Consider the following 11,674-nt stretch of genomic DNA (forward strand, 5'->3'; position numbering starts at 1 on the left):
TCCTGGGCGGGCTCCTGAGGGGAACCTCGAAGTTTTACAGGTGCAGCTGAGCCTTGGCTGCCCCCCTGAGCCAGGCCAATTTCAGAGACCAGAAAAAGAGCAGGGACTGTCACTGACGGACTTGCAGGAAGGAGAGTGATAAGCCCTGAGCACCCCCGTTTTATTTCCCACCTGTGGCCTCTGCACACAGCAGCAGCTGCTGTGACACAGCGCTCCAGGGACCCAGAGCCAGCACCTGCTGAGCCTCCAGCTAATGCCCCCTGAGAGCCAGGGCCAGTCAGTGTCCATCACAACGCGCCTCCCCCCACCAGTGCCCAGACAGGCACCGAGTAAACAGCTGATCCGTGGGGGTCAGCACCCAGCAAGGCCCCTTGTGGGTTCCCACCTCCTGTCAGCTCCTGCCACACCCCGGCCTTCTGCGCCCCAGCACAGCAGTCCGCTCCAAGCATCCAAGCTCTGTCCCAGGGTGTGCGGCCCTCCTTGATTGTCATCTCTCCGCCATCTAAGCTTCAAGTAAACATTAATCACTTTTAATTAAATTAACCAAACACCAATCACTTTTTAATGAGTGTATATTCCCACCACACCGCTGGCACTTACATTAAAATATATCATTAGTATCCAGAAGACCATCTGGTGTCAGAACTTTAGTGTCCCAAATACACTCTTCGGACTTACTACATGATCCTGTTAGTAATTAGGTTCGCCAAGTGAACCTCAAATGTACTGTTGTGACATAGTCATTGTTATTTTTTAAAATACTTATTTTATTTATGCATTCAAGAACTGGGTGCAGGGCCTCCCCGGTGGTGCAGGGGTTGAGCGCTGGGTTGCGAAGCTGCCCGCGGCCTCTGCGGGGTCGGTTCGATCCCCGGCTGCTCCCCGGCCACCAGAGGAGGTCCCACATGGCGCAGACCTCTCCTGCTGCGCCCGCTGCTCCCCTCAGCAGTGTGCTTCGGTCCTTCTGCCTGCTCTGCTCTGGTGAATCCTCTCACCCTCCCGCGCTTCTGACTGTACCCAGTGCTTGTATAAATAAACAAATCTTTAAAAAAAAAAAAAATCCTGCAACCTGACGTGGAACACAAACTGAAAACTACTTATTCTAAGTCATTTATGGCTTTTTTTTTTAGGGAGCAATCAAACATTGTACAGAAATGAACAATGATGTAAATACAGATATAAATAAATAATTAAAAATAAAATCTGCCAAGCGTGAAACACACTCATGTTCAGACGCCACCCGGCTGCCTGAACTGCACAGCCCACTGCCCCGGCTGTTGCCAGAACCAGCCCCCAGCAGGCCCGGTCCGCCCCTGCGGCGCCACCATTCAGCGGATTGTGGCAGTTTCGCCTCAGGGACCTTTTATTTAACTGTGTACGTTCTGGATCGTGGAATGGACCAATCAGGGGAGCTATGAGCTGATTGGTACTAAATGGTCCATTGAGCCACAGGATTGAAAAAGGGTCCAATCAGAGTTGTGGGCGGGGCTCCCTGAGAGTATATAAGCAGAGGGTCTGTGGCCCTTGGAAGCTCGGCGCGCTGTGGTTCCCGCGGAAGGACGACGAGGCCCGGTCTGGGCCGCTGCGGACCGCTGCGGACGGAAGCCCCGGCGGATGGCCCGACGTGGGTAGGCGCCGCCGACGCCGCCCGGCGCGGGGTGTGCGTTCTGCTAGTGGCTTGAGGCGTCTGGAGGCCCCGGCCCGGCGTCCTGAGGGCTGTCTGTTGGCGCCGCCTGGCGCCTCACCAGGAGCCGTGACGCCGGCGTGAGCGACGCGGCTCTGACCGGCCGCTCAGGACCGTCGCGCGGGGCAGAGCTGCCCGGGGCCCTGGCGGCCGGCGGTGACCATCCTCGCGCTGCCCGGGTGAGGCCGCCCCGCCTGCGGTCACGCTGAACGCGCTTCTCCGGGCTCATCGGGCGGGCCTGGGCGGCTGTTCCCGAGCCCGGGGTCCCCTGCGGCTGCGCGGGGGCCCCAGACTGGCCTGTTCTCTGGGCCCCGCCGCCGCTGGCTCCTGGGTGCTTCGGCTCCGGGTTTTGGGCGTTTCGGGGCTTCTGGTAACTCCCTTCAGCCCGGCAGGTGTGCGGCCGCTCCGTCCGAGCCCGGGTCGGGCGGGCCGCTGCGGTGGCCCTGGATTTGCTGCTGTCGGGCGCCCCAGAGCGCACCTCGGGCAGCACCGAGGGGTTTACTGGGGGGGCCCAGTGAGCACGGGCCTCTCGGGCACGGCCGGGCCGGCCCCGTCGAGTGGGAAGCCCTGAGAAGCTGCGCCCCGCCCCGCGGAAACCGTTATCGCTGCCTTGCCCCCGCCCAAGGGCTCGCGCGCTCCCCACCGCCCCGTTATTGGCGGATGAACGCGGAGAAGGGGGCGGTCCCTGGGAGGGGGCGCCGGCGGCCTGGTGTCGGGTCACCCCAGGGTTTCCAAGAGCGGGACAGCCACAGCTGCTAGTTAGTCGCGACTTGATGTGTGCGTAAATTTTTTAAAAAGATTTATTTATACAAGCACTGGGCAGTCAGAAGCGCGGGAGGGTGAGAGGATTCACCAGAGCCAGAGCGGGGAGCAGAGCAGGCAGAAGGACCGAGGTACACTGCTGAGGGGAGCAGCGGGCGGCAGGAGAGGTCTGCGCGCCATGCGGGACCCTCTCAACCGCTGCGCCACCGGGGAGGCCCATAGACCTGCTTGTTTTTGAGAGTAGGCGCTGTTTTTCCCGAGCCGGCGCTGCCTGTGTGGGCCTGCAGAGCGCGGGCGCGCCGGTGGGGGGCGCTCACGGCCGGGCGGCGGCGCAGGACAGGCGGACCCCTGTACCCGTCGCCGCTCCCCCTGCTGCGGTCTCGGCCCTGAAATGGGGTCTCCCGCCCGCGCGACGCAGCGCCGCCTCCCTCAGGGTCCGCGTGGGGAAAGAGGACGTCTCCGGCGCGGCCGCCTCCTGGCGCGAGGGCGCCCGTCGCCTCTGCTGCGGCTCGGAGGGGCCTTTTCCCGGCCGCACACTCTGCCCTGCGGCGCCCGCGGTGGGCAGTGCCTGTGCGGGGGCGCCGGCGCCCGGGCTGTTTACTGCCCGCCTCACCCCGACTGGGGCTGCCGAGGCCCGGCCCGAGGGGCGTGCGACTGTCCCGAGAACTCACCTGCACCCTCACCAAATACCCCGCACCCCAGCGGCCTCGCCCGGGCTGTGCCCCCCTGACCGTCCCGGTCACTCGCTGAACCCGCTTCCGAGCCCGCCCCCTGCTGCGGCTCGTCCACACGCACACACCGGGGTCGGGACTCGAACTCGGGAACCATACGCACCCCGGCAGGGGCGCATGCGCACGGAGCCCGCGCAGGGGCGTCTGGGATATGTATGCGGATACGGGGGTCGGGGAGGGGCGTTAGCCTGTCGACGGGCGGGGCGGGCGCGCCGAGGCAACCGGAACTGCGCGCGCGGCTCTCTGGGAGTTGTAGTCCGCAGGCGCCGTGCGGCGGCGGTGGCCGCGGCCTTTGTCCTGCGGTCCGGCGGGTGAGATGGGGCGTGAGGCGGCGGGGCCGGGGTGTCCCCGGGCCCCCTCGGGCCGGTGGGCGGGCCGGGCGGACGCGCCGCGGACGCTCCTGACGGCGGCGGCGCCCGGTGGTCACAGGCACCTGGGGCGGGAGCCCCGGCCGCGCCCGTCCAGGGGAGGGAACGGAGGCGCCCCGAGCGACCCGGGCACGTGGGCACCAGATTCCTCGTCGCTGTGGAAGTCACGGTGCCCGGGACATGCCCCGCCCAGCCGGGCCTCAGTTTCCCTTCTGTGGGGTCGGGGAGGAGGTTGGAGATCACCCTTCAGCCGTGCTGGCCTTAGGGGGAGAGGCTGTCCTGAAGCTCATCCCATACGGGCTTTGTGGACTCCACCCCCGCCCCAGGCCAAAGCCAAAGCCACTGGGAACTCCACATCCCGTCACCACCCAAGGGAAGGTGGCTGGGACCTGAGGGTGGGGTTCAGCAGCCAGGTGGGTATAAAGCCAGACACGTGGGCTTTGGGGGGTCCCTCATGTTGGCTCCCCGCCAGCTCGCAGCGTCCGGCCAGCTCGGAGAGGGCCTTTGGGTTTCCAGGCCTGCGGATCGGGTAGGACGCATGAAAGACTTTATTTCCCTATTTTCTCCCTGAGTTGTCCATTTTCCTTCTTTCCTTTTCTCTTGTCAATAAACCTTTTATGAACCTTTTGTGTGTCTGCAGTGGAGTGTTCGTAAGTCCCTTTTAAGGGCGCGGGTGAGGACCCACAGCCAGGAGCCCGTTTTATATCCGGGTTGCCCCATAGCAGTTTCCTTCCCTTGGGTGGGGATGGGATGTGGAGTTCCCAGTGTCTTTGGCTTTGGTCTGGGGTGGGGGGTGGAGTCCACAAAGCCTGTATGGAATTAGCTTTAGGACAGCCTTTTCCGCCTAACACTGGGAGCAGCACCCCAAGCGTCCGAGGAGCAGCCTCTGAAGAACACCCGAAACAGGCGCTGGAATAGCCCCTGCGGGCGCAGGGTTGGTGTCACGTTGTGAAGCTGTCACCAGTCACTGCACACGAGTTCGATCCCCTGCCAGGGAGTGACCCGCAGGGCATGGCCGACCTCTCCTGTCTCCCCGCTGCTCCCCTCAGCCGTGGATTTCAGTCCCTGCTCTGTCTCTGGGGAGTCCTCTCACGCACACCCCCAGCCTCCATCCTGTACCCCAGCTCTCCCATTACATAAATAAAAGTTAAAAACTAAAAGCACTGAGCAGACACAGGCGCTGGGATGCAACCTGAGGTTCCAGCGCTCTTGGGTTTTCCTTGGGTGCTGGCTCGGGCCCCGGCAGCCAAAGCGCCTTCTACCTGCTCACAGGGTCCCAAAGCTTAGGGTCACTGCAGGCACCTGCCCAGTCTCACGTCCTTTTTTCCCCAGAACTGCCAGCTCTTCTGCCACAGGCCAGAGGAGGGGATGACCGCTGGGCTCCTCGCTGCTGAGGCCGCGTTGAATGCCCCACCGGCCTCCCTCTGGCCGCTGATCCCTGACCTGGGTCTCCACCAGGCTCCTTTCAGCCTTGGGAGCTCTGTTCTCTCGCTGCCCCTGCCAGGCGCGCGTCTCAGCTCAGTCCACGCCCTCCCCGCCATGTGTCATCCCGTCCCCTGAAAAGACCTCGGATTCCCTGCCGACACCGCGCTCGGGCGGCCCGAACCCATCCACTCCACTGACATGTCTGGGCCGTGCTCAGCACAGGTTTCTGGGCCCGTTCGCCCACTTCGCTGTCCGTCTGGTCCCTCGGCCACCGTGCTGAGGATGTGCTGGGGCCCAACGCTTCCAGGAGTTACAGGGGCAGGAGCCGCCCTACTCTTGGCGCTCCGGGTCCTCACCAGGGATCTAAGCGAGCCGAGTGGTGTGCGGGGAACCAGGCACGGAGGGGGACGGACTTGGGGACCAGGCACTGACCCGTCCAGCAAGGTCTCCTTGGCCTCACAGGAGGGGAGGAAGCGAGGTTGAGGTGCACAGGAAGGACGTGCCTGGCAGAGGACGGACGGGGCTGGAGCTCTGCAGTGGGAACTTGCTAGGCTGTTTGGGGAGGGCCGGCCAGAAGCAGCAGCCTCCTAGGCCAGCAACGTGGGGCTTGGGCCTTGGGACGCAGATCGGCCGTTTCTGCCACGTGCACAGAACCACCAGACGGGGACCGCAGGGTCAGTGTTGGGTCCATGTCACCTTCTTCAGCCCCCACGTCAGCCCGTGGCATGGGAAAGAGGAGGAAGCCAAGCTCAGAGGCAAGTCGCCTCACCTGGGTCCCCAGAGGCGAGGGGTCCTGGCTTGCAATTGCCTGCTGCCTCCTGGACCCCTCAGGTCCCCTGCTGCGCCAGCGCGTCCCTCCTCTGCTCACTTCGCAGCCTCTGCTGCACTGGCCCCAGGAGGGGAGGCTTTCCAGCAGGGCCACGCGCTGCCCATTAGGCCAGGGCCCAGAGTCTGGTGCCCCGACCCCCTTCCCGGGCCCGGGACCCCATCAGCTGTGACTGTGCCATGCGCTTTCGGGAGGTGACGGTCCTCAGGGACGGGTCTGTGCCTGACCCCCTGGGCCGTGAAGAAAGTCACAATGTCCCGAATCCAAACAAGCCGCCTGTGGAGGACCAGGGCGTGAGTGTGGGGGTGACGGGGGGCCCAGAGCCACCCAGAACCCAGCACTGGCCCCAGTGGGCAAGTGTCCGGAATCAGGTAGTGCAGGCCCGGCCTGTCTCCGACGACCCCATCTCTGTTCCCTGGCAGCTTGGGGGCCGGGGTCCCCAGTGCATGCGCCCGCTCGGGCCTGGGGGGGCTTCCAGGCTGTGCCCCCACCCCAGCCCCTCCTGCTGTGTGTGTTTCAGGGGCAAGTGACCTTCGCAGACGTAGTCGTGGACTTCCCCCCTGAGGCGTGGGGGCGGCTGGCGCCGGCCCAGAGGGCCCTGCAGGGAGATGTGATGCTGGAGACCTTGGGGCTGCTGGTCTCCGTGGGCGAGGCCAGGACCTGGCGCCGCGGGCTGAGGGCGGTGGCTGGGCTGGGCGGGCCGGGGACCCTGCTCACGTGGGGGTGTCCCCGGCGCAGGATGTGGAGCCTCGCGCGCAGGACCCGGGAGTCCCCAGAGGTGAGCGCCAGGTGCGGTCGCCCGTGCCCCTGGGGGCCCGCCCGTCTGCTCCGGATTCTTCCGGCGGGGGCCGGCGTGGCTGCCGTGACCGCTCGCAAGGTTTTGCTGGGCGGGCGGGACGCGAATCACGTCAGGACGACAGGGGACGGTGGGGGGTCTGGTGAAGGCGAGCGCCCAGGCGGAGGAGCAGGAAGCCGGGGTGGGGGCGTGAGGCAGCGGCCGCGGGGTGGGGGCCGCGAGCTGACCTGGGCCCAGCACAAAGGCCCGAGAGCCCCCGCAGCGGCGCCCCGACAAGCCCTCCCGGCCCACGGCTGGAGTCTCCGGAGCCGAAGCCTGGACTGACCTTCCGTTCCTTCGCCGGGTCACTGGAGCGTGAGGAAACGGCCGCCGTCCCGACCCTGGGCCGGTGCAGTGTCTGGGGCTGCAGCTCGAGGGGGACAGCGCTGCCGGCGGGGGGGGGTGGGGGTGGCGTTGCTCGTCCACTCAGCGCAGCCACTGGCCTCTGCGGGGCGCGGGGGCGCGGGGGCCGGTGTCTCCGGTGGTTAAGAGGGACGAGCAGCCGGTGGGTCAGGGCGGCCCCAGAGCCCCACCCCCGGGGGTGATGCAGCGGTTGGGGTTCGGGGAGCGCGGCTGCTTCTGGGGGGTGCTCTGGCTGCGCGGTGAGCGGCTGACCTGACCTGTGGCGTGTGCTGGGCCCGAGTCCATGCGCGCACAGGTCTGTCTGGACACGCGTGGGGCCGAGTCACAGCTACCAAGACGTGCACCCCGCGGGAGCTCTCTGGTGCGTGGCCAGCGAGCACACGGTGGCGCCAGGCCTGGCAGCCGACCCGGCTCCCCAGGCCGCTGCGCTCCCCCCTTGTCCCGTCCTCCGCGGCGCGCCTCAGCCCCGTGCGCCCCTCCCCGTCCCGCGCCTTCCCTGCGTGCGTGACCTTGTCCGCAAGCGGCCGCAGCCTGTGCTTTGGCCTTTCCAAGCCCGCCGGCTCCCTGCGCCGCTGCCCGCCGCAGACGGGGTTGGGGCGGTGCCAAGTCTGTGTCTCAGCCGGGCGCGGACCCGAGCCCCGAGGCACAGCCCCGAGGCAGGACACCTCTGAGGAGCGGCCCGCGGGGTCCCGGCGGAGGCTCCTGTGGGGTGGCCTGCGGGGCCCCGGCAGGGGAGACCCGAGGGCTCCTGGGAACGGACCTGTGAGCCCCCAGGGCTCCGCGCGGGGCAGGCGGCCTTGACCCCCCGGGAGCCGGCCTTCGGGGTGCAGCCGCAGGGTGGGGGGCTCCCGGAAGGCCTGAGGCTGCGCCCCCGTCGGCCACCGCTGCCCATGACTCGGGAGCGGCCAGGCTCCCGCCTGTGGAGGACCCCGGGGTGGAGGCGGCGTCTGGCCCCGGCAGCTGGCCCGGGAGGCCCCGCGGAAGGGAAGCCCCGCGCGCGGGGACTGGGGAGGCCTGGCGAGAGGCCCTACGCGTGCGGCCAGGGCGGCCAGGCCTCGGCGTCAGGTCCTCCTCGGGCCAGCGCGAGCGCGCACACCGGGGAGAGGCCGTTCACCTGCGGGGCCTGCGGCCAGGCCTTCCGCCCGAGCGCACCTGGCGCAGCACCTGCGCGCGCACGGGGAGCGGCCCCACGCCTTCGGCCCCAGCTCCTCGCTGGCCACACACCAGAGAGCTCCCGCGGGGTGCACGTCTTGGTAGCTGTGACTCGGCCCCGCGCGTGTCCAGACAGACCTGTGCGCGCATGGACTCGGGCCCAGCACACGCCACAGACACCCCCAGCGGGCTCACAGGGATGGGTCAGGAGACATGGAACGCTCGTTCAGCCGTCCCTGGATGCCAGGTCAGTGGGGCGCGGGGGGAGAGGGTGGAACCCCTTCAGCCACACGCGCCCGCTGACATTACAGCGGAGAACACAGGAGAGGTGGGGCACGTTCTGGGTCTGGGGGTGACCATGCAGGGACTTGCCTCAGTCCCTGCCACAAGGTTTGAGCACCGGGAGCGGCCAGGGCCACGCCACCCTGCACGCAGGATGGAGAGGAACCCGCAGTGCCTTCCGCGTGAAAGAGCCAAGCGTGGTCTGAATCCACCGTCACTGCACGTTGGGCTCTGGGGGACGGTCCCTCTGAGGGCGCAAGTTGACTCTGATGTTTGCAGGAACAGCTGCCGGGTGTGGGGGTGCGAGCGCCGTCCTGGGGGAGTCACCGCCCACGCTGAGTTGTTTCGATGCAGACTGTCCTGATTCGTGTGTGGAGTGTTTGGTGGAGGCACAGGCCACGGTCCCACGGGTGTGAGGGTCACGTCAAAGCATCAGCGTCTATCCCTAGAGCAACTCGCGCTATCTTGCAATAAATCATTCTTTATATGCACTGGAGTTGGATCCATTTGTTTAGGAGGCTTGAAACGGAAGCCACTGCTGGGGAGCCTGGCAGGCTCTGGTAGGCGCTCGCTGCTCTGTGCTGCCGCCAGCTCCCCCCAGGACACGCGGTGTCACAAATGGGCGTCGCCATGACACAGAAAGAGGAAGATCCTTCCTTGGGTTAAGCTAGACCTGTTTCACAAGGCCTAGCTATTGAGAAATGGGCAAAGGGCATTAACTTTTTTTTTTTAAAGATTGATGTATGCACACAAGAGCTGGGGTACAGGCCAGAGGTTTGAGTGGTGAGAGGATTCACCAGAGACAGACTGGAGAGCAGAACAGGCAGACCACCTGAAACACCCGGCTGAGGCGAGCAGCGGGGAGACAGGAGAGGTCTGCCGTACCGTGTGGGTAGCTCCCTCGCCGGGGATGGAACTTGTGCTGCGGAGGCTGTGGACAGACTCACAGCGCTGCGCTCAACCCGCTGCGCCACCAGGGAGGCCCAAGGGCATTAACTCTTGAACAGCTTTTTCACGCTGAGGGTTAATGTGCTTTTGCTTCTATATAATTTAACTAGGAGTTTCCCGGTATTTCCTCGATCCCTGAACCCGCCGTGTCCCTGGCCCTCCGGCAGTGAGGAGCCCCGCCCTTAGACCCCCATGAAAGTTGTCACCTGGTTCTGGTCACCGGCCACCAGTTGGGCTGGGTCGGTGAGTTGAAGCTCTTGATCACAGTAGGGGTTCCCAGTAGGTGAAAGCGCCTCCTGCTGGGATTCACTTGGTTACTTAAAAGCACTAAGAAAGTGGCAGATCGAGGTGCTCTGGGGGACGTTAGCTGTTGACTGTCACCTTAATAGTCCCAGCTGAACCGAAGGCGCAGACGAAACTAATGTAATATCCTCCCCCTGGCTCCCCACCATACCCCAAGTTCTGCCGTTTCAGCGTCACCTAAGAACCCGCTGCCATGTCCTGGGCAGGGGTGGGGCCACCCCCGGATGCCAGGGAAACCACATCTTTGGTTGGGTGTGTCGGCCTCCTACCCAATCGGCCAGCGCAGGGGGCTTTTGGGGGTGTCATCCCTTTTCTGGACACTCCAGGCCACCTCCTTAGAAGGAGGCAGCTGTGCAGGCTCAGCGTGTGCCAGATGGAACGCCTTGGCTCCCGCTGGCTTCAAATGGTCCGGCTAGCAGCCCTGGTTTGTGGGGGGTCTTCTTTCCCCAAGAAACCGTAGGGGGACAGTATGAGCGGGACAGCAGGGGGCGTGGGGCCGTCGGGAGGCCCTGGGACCATGCTGAGCCCCGGCCCATTTGTGCCTAGAGGCAGCGGGGCCTCGCCTGGGATGGGGAGACCTAGCAGAGACCCCAACAGCGCAGCTCAGGTGTCCAGAGTGACCTGCTCGAAAGTGGGGGGGACAGGACCTGGGGAGCCGAGGGATAGGGTGGCGCTTTCCATCTTATGTGGACTGGGAGACAGTGTCCGAGGGCCTCGCGCCCAGACCCCCGCAGGCTGGTAAGTGGCTTCCCTGGCTCCAGTAACTGGAGAGGATGTTGGGGCACACCCAGGGCAGCCCAGGCCTTGCAAGTCTCGGTCGGCCCTGCCACGCAGACCTTCTCCTTCCGAACTAGCGTCTCCCACAGACCAAGACGTTTATTTATCATCAGAACCCCCTGGGTGCCGCTCCCCAACAGGAGCCCAAATCTTGCGGAGGAGGCGGGTGACAGGACTGACTCCAGCCTTTTCTTGGAGAACTCTCCAGAAACGCGTTCGTGCTGAAAGCCGTCACTGGTCTGTTCCCTGGCGTGGGCCTGCCAGGCTCAGCAACCTGAAGGCTAGGGTGGCGGGGGGCATGCTCACTGTCACCCTGTTTCTCCTGCACAGCTCAGGGGCTCTGATCCTGACATTCACTGGCAGGAGAGCGCCACACCCGAGGAAGTCAGGTCCTGACTGGAAGTTCCCCCTCTAGGGTCATAGCAGTCTCCAGCCCAGGGTGCTTCCCATTAGTTTCCTTTGAGAGACACCCATTAAGAATGACAAGACACCCCTCAAACCTCCATAACTTTTCTTTTACTTAAGAACCAGGGACGAAAGACCCAGTATTATGACAGAAGGTGCTCCCATTGCTGGGGATATTCCAAGTTCTGGGGATGGCAGCTGTGGATGAAGACCAGACACACAAGAACTGTATCTTGGTCATCTCAAATACCTATTTCCTATAAATCACAAAATTACAAATAGTAACCTTTTTTTTTTTAAGATTTATTTTATGCATACAAGAACTGGGGTACAGGCCAGAGATGCATGGGGTGAGAGGATTCACCAGAGACGTGGAGAACAGAACAGGCAGACTGACTGAAATACACTGTTGAGGGAGCAGCGGGGAGACAGGAGAGGTCTGCAGCGCCATGTGGGAATCTGGCTTGCTGGGATGGAACCGGCGCTGCAGAGGCTGTGGACAGCTTCACAGCTCTGCGCTCAACCCGCTGCGCCACCAGGGAGGCCCAAACAGTAACCTTATGAATTCCTAGAACTTCAACTAAAATCCATCCCAAAGTTCTGGGCAGAACCAAGCTCTGGACCAGAGGCAGAGGTATTTGAAGAGACCGTGGGACAGGAGGGTTGAAGATGAGTGTGAACTGGCTGTGTAGGGGAATGAGACAGTTGTTCTAATGCCCGGACACTTGTGGAAGCAGCTGCCTCATTCCCCCCCCTTTTTTTTTTTTTTAAAGATTTATTTATTTATGCAAGCACTGGGTACAGTCAGAAGCA

Source organism: Talpa occidentalis, unplaced genomic scaffold, assembly GCF_014898055.3.
Source record: "Talpa occidentalis isolate TD23 unplaced genomic scaffold, MPIMG_talOcc4v2.1 talOcc4.17, whole genome shotgun sequence".
In the NCBI taxonomy this organism is placed as follows: domain Eukaryota; kingdom Metazoa; phylum Chordata; class Mammalia; order Eulipotyphla; family Talpidae; genus Talpa; species Talpa occidentalis.